Consider the following 15,752-nt stretch of genomic DNA (forward strand, 5'->3'; position numbering starts at 1 on the left):
AGGTGGTTCTGTCAGGCAGAGGGTGATGGAGGACAGAGGGTTGAAGCTCTGTCTGTCGGAATTTGGTTGAGTGAGAAAGAGCCATTTCTTAACATGAATGAAACTGGAGATCTGGAAGGGCTGACCATGGCAGTGAGGCCTGCTGGGAGGCGTGTTGTCACTGATGTCACTTCAGCAGCATCCATGGTCAGGACTTAGCAGATTGCGCCAAGCACCAGCTAACAATAACAGGCAAAGAAGATGCTCTCAGAATGGGGGGGGGGAGCTGAAGACAGGTTGGAACCAGAATCACACCATGACTTGACTTTAGAAGCCAGGTGGAGGGTCCTTGCCTTTCCCCACTCTTCTTATCCTAGTCATGGTTCTCATCCCTCCAATGTGTTACTTAAGACTGTAGTGGGGAGAGAAGCAAGGGAAAGAGCAAGAATATTCAAGAGATGGATGGAAGGGAAGGCAGGTGAGATATTTCAAAGTATTTTAATTGCTTTTATATAAGAGGGTAAAAAAGAAAGCTCTCAGGAGGAGCCAATATGGGATTCTCCCTCATGCGCTGAGAACAGACAACCCTAAGTATCATTTGTAGTCTTTGTAATTGGTGGCACGTGGGAAGAGCAGTGCCCCAGGTCACCTGGTTCATTCCTGGCTGTCATGTCTCCTTCTCCTGTTCTTCCGTAGAGTTTATTACATTAGCTGTGCACAGCTAAGCAAGTCACTAAACTCCTCTGAGCATCACTTTTCTCACTTGTGTTGTGTGACAATAATACTTGCTCTTGGAGCTTTCCAGTAGGAGGAAAGCAAGCATGATGAGGGAGAGTGGGCGACTCAGGAAAAAGCCAGCTGACTGCCAAGTAGCCTATTAAACTGATATTATTACCTTCATAAATTCACTATGGAACATTTATTCCTTGGCTTGGTGGGATAGAAACTGGACTTGATTAAGTCGCCCAGAAATGATCAGGTTTCTAATAATCTTAAAACAACTTAATTGACACAAGCTATGTTCACATGGCATGTACAGATACATGATATCTTATACTTACAACTCGAAATGTCCCTTTCCAGTGGATAGGATACTTATACTTTTTTCTGAGGAATGTGCTTCTTATATTCCAGATACCCTGGAAATTACATTTACAGTTATGTTCTTGTACTTTGGGATTATGGAATTAGAGCAACAAAGGGCATTCCTCCAGGTATAAGTCGTCTTGCTAAACTAAACTAGGTTTATTATAATATCCTCTGTAGTGACTAAAATGCTCATGGATAAAACTGGCTAGGCAGTGCAGAATTTTGCTTTTCCAGCCCTCATTTTTGATGATTTCAACTCTGTTGACACATTCTTTTCATGTGTTCAAGGCCGTGCTTTGAGTTTATTGTTGCTTCTAAAATAATCACAGGAAAGAAAATTTCATCTTTCATTTATGTGTTGATTTTAAAGCTGGACTTTCCCTCATTTCCAGTTTTAAATGAGATAATACATAAAACCCCACTATATGGGACACAGAAGTATAGAGTTTCGAGTATGGACTCAGACCTGGAGTTGAATCCGGGTTCTGTGGCTTCCTGCTGGTATAGCTGTCGGCACGTTTCCTACCCCCTCTCAGCCCCCAAGTCTTCATCTGTTAACATGGAGATAAGGACCAGCTCAGCTCATGAGGTTTTGTGACATTTAAATTACGTAATGCAGGGAAAGTGCCAGTGGTGATGTCTGGTGCATGGTGTGAGTCAGTACATGTCAGTTTTCCTGGTATAACTCTCATCCTTTTATCAGTAGCACCATAGCTGGATATTTGATTCTTGTCTGTTTGAGCAAAGGCAGAGAGCTGAAATTTGGAAAATATAATAATGCAAATAAAGGTCTAGTCTGATGCCTAGCACATGGAAGGTGCTTAGTAAATGCTCCTTGAATTCCTCTGCACAGTGGCCCACTGAGAAGTGACTTTATCATCCTCTGCAATTAACATTCCTGATGACCTTTGGCTTCCTGGTAAAGAAGACTGGTATCTGATTATTTCACTTCCTGAACTTTGGGAACTTCAACTCACTTGAAAAAGAAAGATAGGAGTCATGAGAATTTTTGAATTAAGTCATTGGACCTGAGGCTCTAAGATCTGACAGACTCCAGATGACCTACTTTATCTGAGCTGGTGCTTGAGGGCAGACAACGGACCCTTTATCTCTAATTGTTATTGCTGAGTATAAGGTTGAGAGGCTTCTTTACTTTAACAATGGGATTTTTCCCCCAGGTTATGGATGTGTGCAGGAGAAGAGAACTTCGTATGACTAGACTACTTGGACAAGTTTATTGTCCCATAAGTTCTTCACAAGGGTGCCTAGAAGTAGTTGTCAGTTGGAATAACAGTTGTGAATATGTGACTTCAGCAAAGCTTGCAGTGGATAGAGATACATGATTTCTGTAGCAATAGCAAGCATAAGGTTGAATTAGCACAAGAATAGCCAACTTTGGCCAGTTCAGTAGCATCTATGGAATAGTCACGTGACATTGAACACCATGCAAGGGGCTGTTGATAAAGAGGTAACCGATACATGGTTCTTATTCAAGGTCAACCCACAGTGTAAGGAGGAAGATGAGCCGTAAACCCATGACTCAGTGTAACAAGGGCTCTAACAGGATTGATAGAACATGCCCAGAAGACCATAAAGTATTGGGGTTCTGCCTGCCTGCTGTTTAACAGACTTTCTCATTTACCCACTTAAATCCATAGTTTCATCCAACCCACAGTGCGCTATAGGCAGAGCCCCAATTTTGTTTGAATGTCTACCTTCTGCACAGCCATGTGCTCAGGGAAGGAGACCCTCCCCTACAACAATCATGGTGATTCCAGTCTCCTTCTTGACACTGGTTGATTTAGACATCATAATGCCTAATTTTATGTGTCAGCTTGATTAGTCCACAGTACCCAGATATTTGCTCAAACATTATTCTAGATGTTTCTGTGAAGATAGTTTTTAGATGAGGTTAACGTTTACTTCAGTAGACTTTCAGTAAAACAGATTACCCTCCATAAAGTTGGTTGCCCTCATCCAATCAGTCAAAGGTCTTAAAAGAAAAAAACCTGAGGTCTCTCAAGGAAGAGGGAATTGTGCTTCCAGAAGCCTTTGGTTCTCAAGCTGCAACATCATTACTTCCCTGGGTCTCCAGCCTGCCCTGCAAATTCCAGATATCATTTTCCACAATCACATGCGCAAATTCCTCAAACTAAATCTCTCTGTGCACACACACACACACACACACACACACACTCTATAGATTCTGTTTCTCTGGAAAACCCTAATATACTAATATAGACATGAACATATGATAAACAATTCTATCCATGGCTTGTGAGGCAAAGCCTGCTGAACAAACTTGGGGACAAAAGCCACACTGAACATGGCAGAACAGAAAGTTGGAATGAACCCACACCCTTTATGGCCCATTGAGCATTGAATTAACCATGGAATCGCCTCCGCATTGATTTTCTTAAGTGAGAAAATAAACCTCTTTTTGTTGGAGCCACTTTGAATCAGGCTTTCTGTCACTTGCAGCCCACTGCATTCTTCCAGGTTTAGGTTCCTCAGTACATGTGGAAGGAAGGAAGGAAGGAAGGAAGGAAGGAAGGAAGGAGGGAGGGAGGGAGGGAGGGAGGGAGGGAGGGAGGGAGGGAGGGAGGGAGGGAGGGAGGGAAGTTGGAACTGGGTCTTGACAGTGTTTAGGATTACTCCAAGAGCAGAGTAGGAGGAGAGAGTGAGGAATGTCAGAGTAAACAGCACTGGCAAAGAAGGCTGAAAATGCACCAAGGGCTTGGGGGATGGTGGGTACTTAGGAGTATTTAAAGGACAGGGTACACAGTGGAGCCAGCAAGGTCCTTCCTTAGAGGCCAGGCCATGAAACTCTTTGTGTTCCAATTTCAAGAGCTTAGATACAATCCCTTTAAAGATAGAGGAATTGGAAGACATTTCTAAGCTCTGGAGAGTCACAATCAAATGTGTATTTTAAAAAGCCAGCTATGGATACAGTAATGGGGATATATTTTATTTCAATGAGGATATCAGAGGCAGAAGGATTCATGAGATTTTTTTTCTTTTTCTTTTTATCATCGAGGCAACAGATGGTAAGCACCTATACTAAGGCTGTGAAAACCAAAGAAATAAAATAAAAATGGGTTAATTGTGGGGTTTGTTTAGTAGCATTTAAAGTATATATCTCTCTCACACATGTACATAACACATTTATAACTTAGCATAAATATATACACACATTTAACACATTTCAGAAAAATTTGTGCCAACTGCTATCTATTCGCATTTCATTTATCCAAAACAGTAGGGAAATTGGGCACTCTCCTTAAGGAGGCACTATGCTAGGAGCTGGGATTTCTAAAAGTGATGGTCTTGAACTTCTTAGAGCTTACATTCTAGTGGGAGAGACAGTCACTAAAAGTGATAAGCAGCCTCTTAACCCCCAACATCTGCTTCACGTGGCAGTGTTTGGATGGGAGTAGCCTTCTCCCTGTTTAGACTAGGACATCAGAATCTGGGACTTTTTTCCATTTTAAAGCTTTAAATCATGACACTTGGGGTATATATTTTTACAACTTTATGAAACCCTACAGCAGTGATCCAGAAGATCACTCTAGGTCGCTGAACCCGAGCTCTTCCGCTCTTCTCCAGCAAGCTCTCTTTGGACTCCTGCTTTCAGCATGACTAGACTTGGTCCTTGGTGGGTAAAGACGCAAGGAGTTTCCACTGTGGCCTCAAGGAGCTGAGGACAGTGGGAGAGAGCTGGGTAAATGTCTGTCACTTCACCACGTTTCCCAGATTGCCATAGAGGGTGTTGGGGGTTACCCAGTATCAGAGAGCACTGGGCTTCCAACAGAGACAATGCCTCAACTGAGTCCCCAAAGGCAACATGTACAGTTCTGCTAGGGAAGGAAGGTGTTTCAGGAGACTCTGGAGTAAGACGAGATCAAGGGGCTTAGGAATGAAGAAGGCAGCTGGGGCTCCATTATGGAAGGCCATACCAGCTGCGAGTTTGGATTTACCATAAAGGCATTGATTGGGGCACCAAGGGAGGGACTGCAACTAGTGAAGAATTTAGGATGAGGGTTGAAGGAGCTGTGAGCTAAGATAGGAGCAGTGGGGACTCTGGGTAGGGTCCAGCTTCAAGGGACAGGAACCTTGTCACCTACTCCCTACCTCTACAAGTTATAGTGCAAATGTTGCAGACAGTAGGGGCCCAACATTTGCTAAATGAACTTGGGTTATAGCAGAGGAATCATTGCCCCTTGAAACCAGGTGTAGATTGTCATCATTGTCATCATCACCACCATCATCAAAATAAGCACATCACTACAAACTTCAGTACATGCTATAAAGGGTTTTGAGAAGTCCAGCAAGAATAATAGTCCAGAGATAAGGGAAGACATTGCTGCAAAAGCTGAGACTGGGAGTTCAGGATGGACGCAACCAATGAAGGGTGGACTTAGGGGAGTGTTCCAGGCAGAGGAGTGAGCCTGGGTGAAGGCTCAGAGTCATGCATGGGCATGGCAGGTATAGAATCAGAACATAATTCACTGTGGCTAGGGCGTAGAGGGGCAGAGGCAATGTGGTTTGAGATCGGAGGTGGTCAGGAACCAGATCACACTTAGTGTGAGCCACACTTAAAGTGTCTGCGTGAAGATCCTAGGAGTAATGGGAGGACAGTAAACAGTTACAACTAATTTACTGTTCCTCAAAGATCTGAGAAACACCAAGGGGTCATGAAACCAAGTTTCTAGCTGTCTGAATGATTAATAGAGGAACTCATAGCTTCATTTCTGATCAGGAGGGGAGCAGCAAGTTGCTTTGACTCATAGCACCATCCTCTGGTGTGTTCTTTAAAATCGAGTAGAAATGGTTCACCCAGGCCAATCAACTCTTTCAACATGCAATTCCCAACCCTTCCTTGTTGGGTAGTTTTAAAACCTTAAGATTGTTCGAAGATGAGGATAGTTATACCTATTGGCAGCCACCTGGGGTTTAGCACGGATGCCTTAAGTACCTGTGTTCTTCAAAATGGCCAATTTTCTTTGCTTAAGAGAGGCTCGTATTAGACACTGGTAACACAGACACGAGCTGTCTTTTCTTCCAGCAGCCCTCCGAGGAAGGGGAGCAGGCTGCTTGCCGCCTAGGGTGGCCGGCCTGGGATCATGCATGCCTCTCATTCCTCCACATGGTAAATGGTGCCTATTCGTTAGAAAACGAAATATTACTTTTCGATTGCTGTGTAACAAATGACCACACGTTTAACAACTGAAATTGACACACATTTACTATCTCACAGTTTCCTTGGGTCGGGAGTCCAAGTAGGGCTTGGCTGGGCCCTCTGCTCAGGGCCTCACAGGGCTGCAGAAGGTCCCCGTGTTCCCACCTGGGGCCAGGCTTCAGCAGGGCCTTACCAGAATTCCATTCTTTGGGGTAAGAGGATGGAGCCCTAGCCCTCTAAGTTGCCCCTTCTTCACAGGGACAACATGGCTGATTATTTCTTCACGGCCAATAGGAAAGTATTTTGCTTCAAATCTTTCCCTTCCCTCCTGCGAAGGCCTTGACTGTCGCTTTGTTTTTAATATGTTTTTATTGATTTGAAAGAGAGAGAGGGAGGGAGAGGAGGAGAGAGAGAGAGAGAAACTTCGATGTAAGAGAAAGTCACCAATCAGTTGCCTCCTATACGTACCCCAACCAGGGACTAAACCTGCATCCTGGGCATGTGCGTTGACAGGAATTGAGCCAGAGACCCTTTGGTTTCTGGTGTGCAGGCTGACTCTCAACCAACTGAGCGACTCTGACCATGGTGGCCTTGGCTTTCTTTTTAAAGTTAGGCCTACTCAGGGTAATCTTTTTTATCAACTGGGAGTCACCTTTGAGGACCTCATTTACATCTGTAAAATTTCTTCATCTATGACATAAAATGTGATCTAATCACAGGGTTGAAATCCCAGCGTTTTCTAAATCCCACCCATACTCAGATTATGGGTATTATACAGGGTATATAATTTTGGGCCTCTGGCTGAGGTTTATCTTATATATCATCAGTTCCTCTGCTACAAAAGTGTAGCACGCCTTTTTGTTTGAGTATAGTGTTTCATTTTAATTTCTCTAAGGGAGAAAATTTGCATTTTAAAGAGCCCTGTGGCATGTTGTTTGGTCAAGGGGGATGACCCTCTGCTATGAGAGGTGACAAGATGTTGAGCGACATGGTTTTCAAAGACCCATGCTGGCTCCAGTATTCTCTGAGAGTTTGCTAACATGATATATGATTGGTTTGAGAGATATATTTAGCAGCATAAATTAAGAAATAGAATATTGATTTTATTCACAGGATAATTGTATTATGTTCTCAGTATCAGTGTTTGGAAATGGAGTCAGTGATATAAGTGTGTCTCTCCAGATTTCGGATTTCTCAGCTCTAAGAGAGATTCTCCTCAGTATGGGAGGGTGATGTTGCACTGAATCACCACCCTCAATTGCAAATATTTTAGTTATAGTATTTCCCAGAAATTGGGATGTGTGGAGGTTAAAATTGACTCCATCCCTAATAGGGTGCCAGACACCCTGCTGAACACTGGGGAGCCAAATAGGAATAAACTAATGCTCCTGGTCTTAATGGGCACCTAGACAAGTTTAGAGACAGACAGGCAAATCAGGGATTACAGTTTAGCCGGTCAGGATGGGAGACGGGAGTGGGGAGACAGGATACTAACTCTGCCTTTGGATCAGAGAAGGCTTCGTAGATGAAAACTTCTCTTGAGATAGGTCTTAAAAGAGATGTAAGTATGTGCCAGCTGGACAAGATGGAAAAGGGCCTACCTGGTGGCTCAAACGTAATGGAATCTGACCTACTACTAAATAACAGATTATAAATTTCTTGCAAGCAGTAAGCACCCCTATTTATCATCTCATTTCTGACAGTGCCTATAATTACCGTACTCTAGAGCTGTGTCCTGGAGAGTGCACTGGCCTCAGAAGATCATGCTTTTGGGTCCCACTCCATCGAGCACCAACTGGATGTTGGTGGCAAATCACCTACCTTCTCAGAGCCTCAGCTGACTCATTTGTAAAATACGGACAGTAAAACCTATGACTGAAATATTTTTGTAAAAATGAAGTTATACACTAGACCTAGATGTGCCTCATGGACTCTGAAAGCATGCAAAGGTATTGCTATTTTTGTTACCATAGTTTTGCGTTAGACTAGTTAAGGTTGCAAGGAAGAGACCTCACTTACACCACTGCTCTGAGTTCCTAATACCTCCTTCTCACCCAAGGAGGCCCTGTAAACCTTTTAATAATATGTTAGCAATAGCACGTTGTGCTCAAAGATGCAGCTTGAGCACAAGTACACATAAAACCTCAGATATGCCCTGGCCGGTGTGGCTTTGTTGGTTAGAGCATGGTCCTGTGCACCGAAAGGTCACCGGTTCGATTCCCAGTCAGGGCACATGCCCAGGTTGCTGTTTGATCCCAATGGATCCCCACCTGAGGGAGGCAACTGATCGATGTTTCTCACATCGATGTTTCTCCCTCTCTCCCCCTCTCCCTCTCTAAAATCAATAAAACTATATTTAAAAACAACAACAATAACAACAAAACACCCTCAGCTATGCTTTACTTCGAAGAGGGTTTAGGTCAGGCTGTAGCCGTCCAGTGTGGACCACTCTTATGGGGTGGGCTTTTGCACCAAACCTTCTCAGAGGTACATGCTCTCCTGGTACCACACGCTAATGCTTGGTCCAGTCAACACAGGAAGCTCTAGCCGATCCAGCTCTTGGGAAACACTTCTGGGCCTATCCAGCCAGAGGTGTACCAAGGGAGGCTCATGGGCAGTGGCCCACTCCGGGTGCAGGCAGAAAGGGGCACGTCGTCTATAGAGAATTAAATAACAGGACTAGGACCCACCAAACGTTTGATCTGCTGTTTCCTAGCCCCATGTGCTAGAAATTCTACGCATGCCGGTGATAAAATAACTGCTCCCTGAAAAAACAGTTCCTTGGTCTGAGCTCTAAGCAATGCCTGCGGTTGCTGTTGTGTTTTAATAATAAATGTGTAATCTTTAAATGAGCGCATTTTTGTTACTTAGCCTTTAATAAGCAAAGTATTCTACAAAGAAGTTAATTAGGGAGATTCTCGGTTATTCAATTAGCTTCTAACACACAGGGACTCATCTACATTTGTTTGTTCCCAGAGGATATTCCTATGGGTCCAGAGTTGGTGGAGTTCACTGTAGGGCAGACCCTGTCTCCAGTCTCCATAGCACTACATATTCCTAAATTTAAACAGTTGGTTCAAAATAAGTCACACTAGCACTGTGATTGTAAACACAAAGAAACCAAACGTGAATTACTTCAGTTATGTCATTCTGTGGGACTGTTTTGAGTTTTTCTTTGTATTTAAAACACTGAAGCAGAACGTGAGCTGCAAGGCGTAACACTTTTGCTGAGTCAGGGCAATTTTCAACTCATCCATGAAATATTTGAATGACTCTGAAAAATGCCGTTATCGTTGCAATTTTCAAATTGTTTGTTTACAAGCTGAAGAAAAATGGCTGTTACTGAATGTTGTGTGTGATCATTATTGAAAATAATTTTTTTTAGAGAGGGGGTATTAAAAAAAGGGCCTTCTCCCGAGTCAAATAGTGGAGGTGGGCCGCCGTGGGCTGCCTGAGGCCCGGTAACTTGACCCTCGCTGAAAACCCGCTCACGGGGCGGGGCACCCACGCCGCAGAGTTCACGGCCGCCTTCTGGCGAGGAAACACCTGGTCGCTCAGAGTGACGCCAACTGGTGAACACCCTGGCGTTGGCCTCATTGTCTCCTGGCTTCCTACTAGCTTCCAACCCGCGCTTCCCTCCTCCTGGCAAAGCCTCGCATTTGAAAGACATGCCTGGGTTCCCTTCACAGGCAACGGATGCAGCCCAGCCGTACTGAAAAGCAGCTTGGAGAGCTGTAGGGAGGCACCTTGTCAGGGTAAATAGTGCTCCTTCAGTTGCTGTGTGATAATGGGGTGTTTACAGGACAGCCAGCAGGATGCTTCGCACTCCGGGTATATGTTCTTTGTCAGGTGGAAGGTAATCAAAGACAGCAAGACTATATAACCCCCACAGGAATCCTGCTGCTTATACCTGCAAGAGGGTGACAGGGAGGTGCCTGGGGACTTTGCTCCTCAATGTAACCTCCTGTAACATTCACAAAGAGACGGACTGTATAGCAGACGCTTTCTGCAGCAAGTATCCAGCATGGGACGCGTTTGACTTTGAAGATTTGGCACTAGGAGGGAGCCGGCCCCCAGTTATAAAAGTGGATTTGTGTATTTCTTCTTTCAGTCCTGTCAGATTGTGCTTTGTGTGTTTTGAAACTCTCTTATTGGTATATGAGGACCTTACAACACTGTACATCCATTTCTCTTCTGGTTTTGTACTCCTGAGGTTATACCTTTTATCCATGCACATGTTATAGAGCTGATTATACATGGCTATTTTTGCTATAAACTGTTACCTTTTAAAGAGATTAAAATTGAGAAAAATGTCTTCCATATTTATGCACCTATTTAACTTTACCGATATTCTTTATGCCTTGGTGTGGATCTGAATTTCCATCCACTGTCATTTTCCCTTGGATCAAAGCACCTCCTTTGAGACTTCTTTTAGTACATATCGCCTGACAATGAATACTTCCATATTTTGTTTTTCTGAACAATAATTTATTTAACCTTTATCTATAAAATGCATTTTTACCAAGTAGCAATTCTAGTTTGCAGATTTCTTTATATTTTCCTTTCAGTATTTGAGACTGCTCTACTGACTTAGGGCTTGCATGGTTTTAAATAAGTTCACTGCCGTTCTTTTCTTGATTTCTCTGTATATAATGTATCTTCTTATTCTCTGGCCACTTTTAAGGTTTTTCTGTTTATCGCTGGTTGTCATCATATAGTTATGATGCTTCTTATCATGGTTTTCTTTATGGTCGGCTGTCCATGGTTCATTGAGCTTCTGGGATCTGTAAGTCTTCATAAAATTTGAGGAGTTTTTGGCCTTTATTTCTTCATCTCCATAACTCCTTCTGAGATTCTAGTTACATGTATTTTAGACTGCTTGATATTATTTCCCAAGTCTTTGAGGTTCTGTTCAATTTTTTAAAATTCTTTTTCTCTCTGTGCTTAATGTTTCATAGTTTCTACTGCTATTTCTTCAAGTTCACGGATCTTTTCTTCTGTGGTGTTTAATCTGTCTGCTGTTACTCTCATGAAGTGCATTCTTCATTTCAGATATTTTATCTCTCATCTCTGGAAGATACCTTTGTGCGTTTATTAAAGTTTTCACTTCTCATCATGTTCATGTTTTCCTCTACTCCCCTAAACATGTGGAAAATCATTATAATAGCTGTTTTGATATTTTAGTCTGCAAATTCTATGTTTGTGCATTTCTGCATTTGTTTCCATTGATTGATTTTTCTCCAGGGTAGAGGTTATCTTTTCCGACTGCTTTGTATGACTTCCCATTTTGAATTGATGGCAGATACTGCGAATTTTTGATTTTTTGTTGCTGGATTTCATTATATTTCTTTTCTAGTGCTGGGTCTTGTTCCCGCCTGCAGCAAGTTACTTGGACTCTTTTGGTTCCTTTGATGTCTTGCCAGAGAAGCATTTATTCTAGAGCTAATTTAGCTCTACTACTAACACTTTACCCTTTTATGGGTTCTACCTGATGCTCTGTGTCTTATACGCTTCTGTATTTCCACTTTGGATATTGGAAATATGAACTACTCCCATCCCTGTGTGAGCTTCAGTAATTATTACTTTTTATTGGTTGGTTGATTGATTTTAGAGAGAAGAAAGAAGAGAAAGGGGGGGGAGAGGGAGAGAGGGACATCGATTTGTTATTCCACTTATTTATGCATTCATTGGTTGATTCTTGTGTGTGCCCTGAAAGGGGATCGAACCCACAACCTTGGTATAGCCGGACAACATTGTAACCAACTGAAATACCTGGCCAGGGCTGAGCTACAGTAATTATTGTGACTGCTCCTTTTCAGTGTTTTTCTCCAGCTTTGGGTCGTTAGTGTCTTTCCATGCATGCTAAGATTAATACTCAGCCAACGACGCAGGGACCTCTCTGTACACCTCTGGAACTCCCTCTCAGCATAGTTTCCTCTTCTCAGTAAACTGCTCCACAATTTCTAGCCACCGTAGCTACTCCAAACTCTGAAATCTGTCCCCTCAACTCAGCGACACCCCCAGGTTCTGTTTGGGTGCCCCCCACCCACCCCCTGCTTTGAACTGGCAATAATTTTTGGTGATTAGGGGCACTCACATGACTCATGTTGTTCGTTTTCTTCTTTCAGGGATCACGGTCCTACATAGCTTGTTGTCCAGTGTCTGAAATTCATTTTTTATATATTGATTGTGGTTTTCTTATTGTTTAAGAGAGGGCGGTAATCTTGTCCCTGCCATTCCATCATGGCCAGAAATGAAACTTTCTTCATCCATTCTCTATTCTGTGATCTACATTCAACATCTCTAGAACACAGAGAAGACTTAAAGGCAAATCGAGAAGCAGATTACTTTGATGGAATTGGATCTGACAGCCCAAGTACCTCTAATATAAAAAACATCATTAATGCAAAACAAAACTGAGCACTCAAAGCTAGATGAGGTACCAGATATTGACTAGGAATTAGCGCTCCATGGTTATTATTGAGCAATGGAAGCCACACTTTCTATCCAACAGAGGTGGTAGTTTTTTTAAACTATTGATTCTGAAGGTCACTTGAAAATAACCCAAGATGGGGTGGGGGGAGGGTGTGAATCTTAATGCTATAAGGACTCTTTGTTATTTCCCAACCATATTATCTCTGATAGGTGACCATCCACACTCTGCTCACACACGTTCTGTGTCCAGTCAGTGCCATCTCTGCAAGAGCCTGTTCTAATAAAGGAGAGCCCGGTTATTTAGAACCTTCTCTGTACCCTTCAGCCAAGTATCTTTTTCTTTATCTTCCTCCTGTTTATCCGCTCTGTCCCCCTGAATTGCATAGAATATATTTTGTTAAGTAATTGACAACTGTTACGAGGTCCCCTTTTATGTGTTTTTTTATCTGGATTAAAATCCTCTGTTTTTTTATAGAGCGTGGCCTTCAGGCCCTCTCACCATACTAGTTATTATCTTTAGAGAAACTCTAATGTGTACTTTTACACTTAATGTGTAATTACCAGAAACAAATACTCTAATTTAATTATATAGTGAATAGGTCCATTGTTTCCCATGTCAAGAGAACTAGACTTCTATTAATGCAGTGTAAACTGGTATTAACTTTTTTCAGATGTGGAGAGATTTCATTTCTAGTTCTACCTGAAACCACAGGTAATGTAAAACTCATTTATTTCCCACCCCACTGATGGATGAGTTGCAGAGGTGATCACAGAAAGCGATGGTTCATCCATCTGTCTGAACTTTGGGTGAACGTTTGTGCTGGTTTCAGATTAAAAAAATCAGTGTAACTCATTCCCTGAATTAAAGCAAGTGCCTACTGTTTAAGATGATCACTTCTCCTCTGAAATTTCCCATCAACTGCCAGCTGCCCAAAGATGCAATGAGGAATAGAAGTATTTTTAAAATCCCCATCACCAGTGAGAATGTAGAGTCAATCTAATATTTAGAGGAGAAAGCTGCTCATCCTGGGTTTTAATGCTGTGATAAAGATGCTTACACACAGAGAAAGTGGTCTAATATGTATATTCCTTCCCAGAACCATTTCAGGGAGAAAATAAAGATTTCTCCAGGTTCTTAAGAACCAAGTTGGAAAAAAAGGGGGGTGATTAAACCACATTCACACATCACATTGATGACACGAGAGTAACCATAAAATGCTAGAGTTGGGAACGATTTTAGAAATCATTTAATTTAACTCGTTTTACAGGTAAAGAAAGTGAGACTGAGGAAAGAAAAATTATTTGTGCGTGGTCACATAGTTGGTTTGTAGCCCAGCAGGCCTTCTGACCCCCCGACTCCCAACCCCAACCAAAATTTCTACTGTAGTATTTGGAATATTTCTTGAAAAACATCATCTCTCTCTCTTTTTAAAAAAAATATATCTTTATTGATTTCAGAGAGAGAAAGGGAGAGGGAGAGAGAGAAAGAGATAGAAACGTCAGTGATGAGAGAGTCATTGATCGGCTGCCTCCTGCAGGCCCCCAACCGGGGATCGAGCCCGCAACCCGGGCATGTGCCCCAACTGGGAATCGAACCTTGAACTTCTGGATCCTAGGTCGATGGTCAGCTGCTGAGCCACGCCCGGCCGGGCAAAAGACGACACCTCTTTAAAATTAATTCTAAATTGAGCTCAGAGGAGCACCATGGGCTTAATTATAACCACATTAGCATGATTAAGACAGAAAGAAAAGGGCAGGCATAAAATGTGTAAGAGAAACGTTTCAGAGTGTAGGGCAGGGAAGAAGTCAGGGGGACTGGAGTGAATTATCTCTCAGCACCGGAGCTTGTCTCTGTTTGCAGAAAGTTTGCAAAATGTGTTGAATTCTTTACTCTCTGAGGTAAGTAGTTGGGCAGACAGATCTGATTTCTTCCCCTTAGTGGGACCCAAAGGCTCCAAGTGGGTGAGTGACTTGAACAAGGTAACTCAGCTGTCAGTTGGCAGAGTCACAATCAAAGCCTGGGCTATTAAACCCTGTCCAGGTTTGTTTTCACCGCACAGTTCCCTCCACACGATGATTAATTATGATCCACCCTTTTAATTACAATTTTACCTGCTCTTGCATCGGCAGTTCTGCTGCCCTTTACTAGATTAATTAGTGGACTCCAAGCCTCTGTTCACATCTGGTTTAAATTTAATTCGCTCTACCCTTGTGCATTCTAATTCACGAAAGCAACACGGCATCATACAGAATCAGACTCACCATGGTGCTGCCACTTATTAGCTGTGTGATTTGGGCAGCAAATTAGTAGCCTCCCCAAGCTTGTGCGGGCTCATTCATGAACTGGGAATAATACCTACTTCCTAATGTTAGCGTGACGATAAAATTACTGATGAGGAGCGTGCCTGGCCACTTCTCTCCTCTTGATAAGCTTTCCCTCCTCCCACTTGCTCTCCTCAGACTTCAGTTCTGTCGATCGCCTTCACCTCTTCAGTAGAACGTATTACTTCTTTATGAGTTTTCTTATACATGTCTAAATAATGTAAAAATGCCTTTGAAGCATGATACATTGCTCCCTCCATCCATCCAATAACTATTGATTGCCTTCTATATACCAGGCACTTAGGTGCCATAGGTACACCTGGATAGAAGACAGACCTAAGCAGGTGTGGTCCTTCACCTTGTGATGGTTACATTTCAGACACGAGACAGGGATTAAACAGGTAAATAAACAAATAAAGTATAGTTTGTGAAAAAGTGCTGTGAAGGAAATAAGCAGTATTGGGGCAGAGGATCATGGTGAATGGGCAAGGTGAGGAGGTCTGGCTTGGCACAGAAATCAGGCTTAAAGTATGATCGTTTCTCATCATTTGGGAGAAAGAGAAAGGAGTTCTAGGCTGAGGGAACAGAATGACCAAAGGCATAGAGGTTTGAAAAGTCATGGTTTATATGGGGAAAATACAGACGATCAGCATGGCTAGGACAGTGTTCATGGAAGGATGTCTGAGGAGGGAGCCTAGACTAGTGTCGTCTGTGGCCAGGTCATGGAGGCCAGGTCCTTGGGGCAGAA

The 15,752-nt window shown here is 42.8% G+C and overlaps 1 protein-coding gene across 3 annotated transcripts in view; it reads left to right on the top strand.

The window, feature by feature from the left end:
- Positions 1–15,752, top strand: part of CA10 (carbonic anhydrase 10) — a 319,808-nt gene that overhangs the window by 52,951 nt on the left and 251,105 nt on the right. The gene's annotated exons all lie outside the window — the stretch shown is intronic.

This window comes from Miniopterus schreibersii (genome assembly GCF_964146895.1).
Source record: "Miniopterus schreibersii genome assembly, chromosome: 16".
Taxonomy (NCBI): Eukaryota; Metazoa; Chordata; class Mammalia; order Chiroptera; family Miniopteridae; genus Miniopterus; species Miniopterus schreibersii.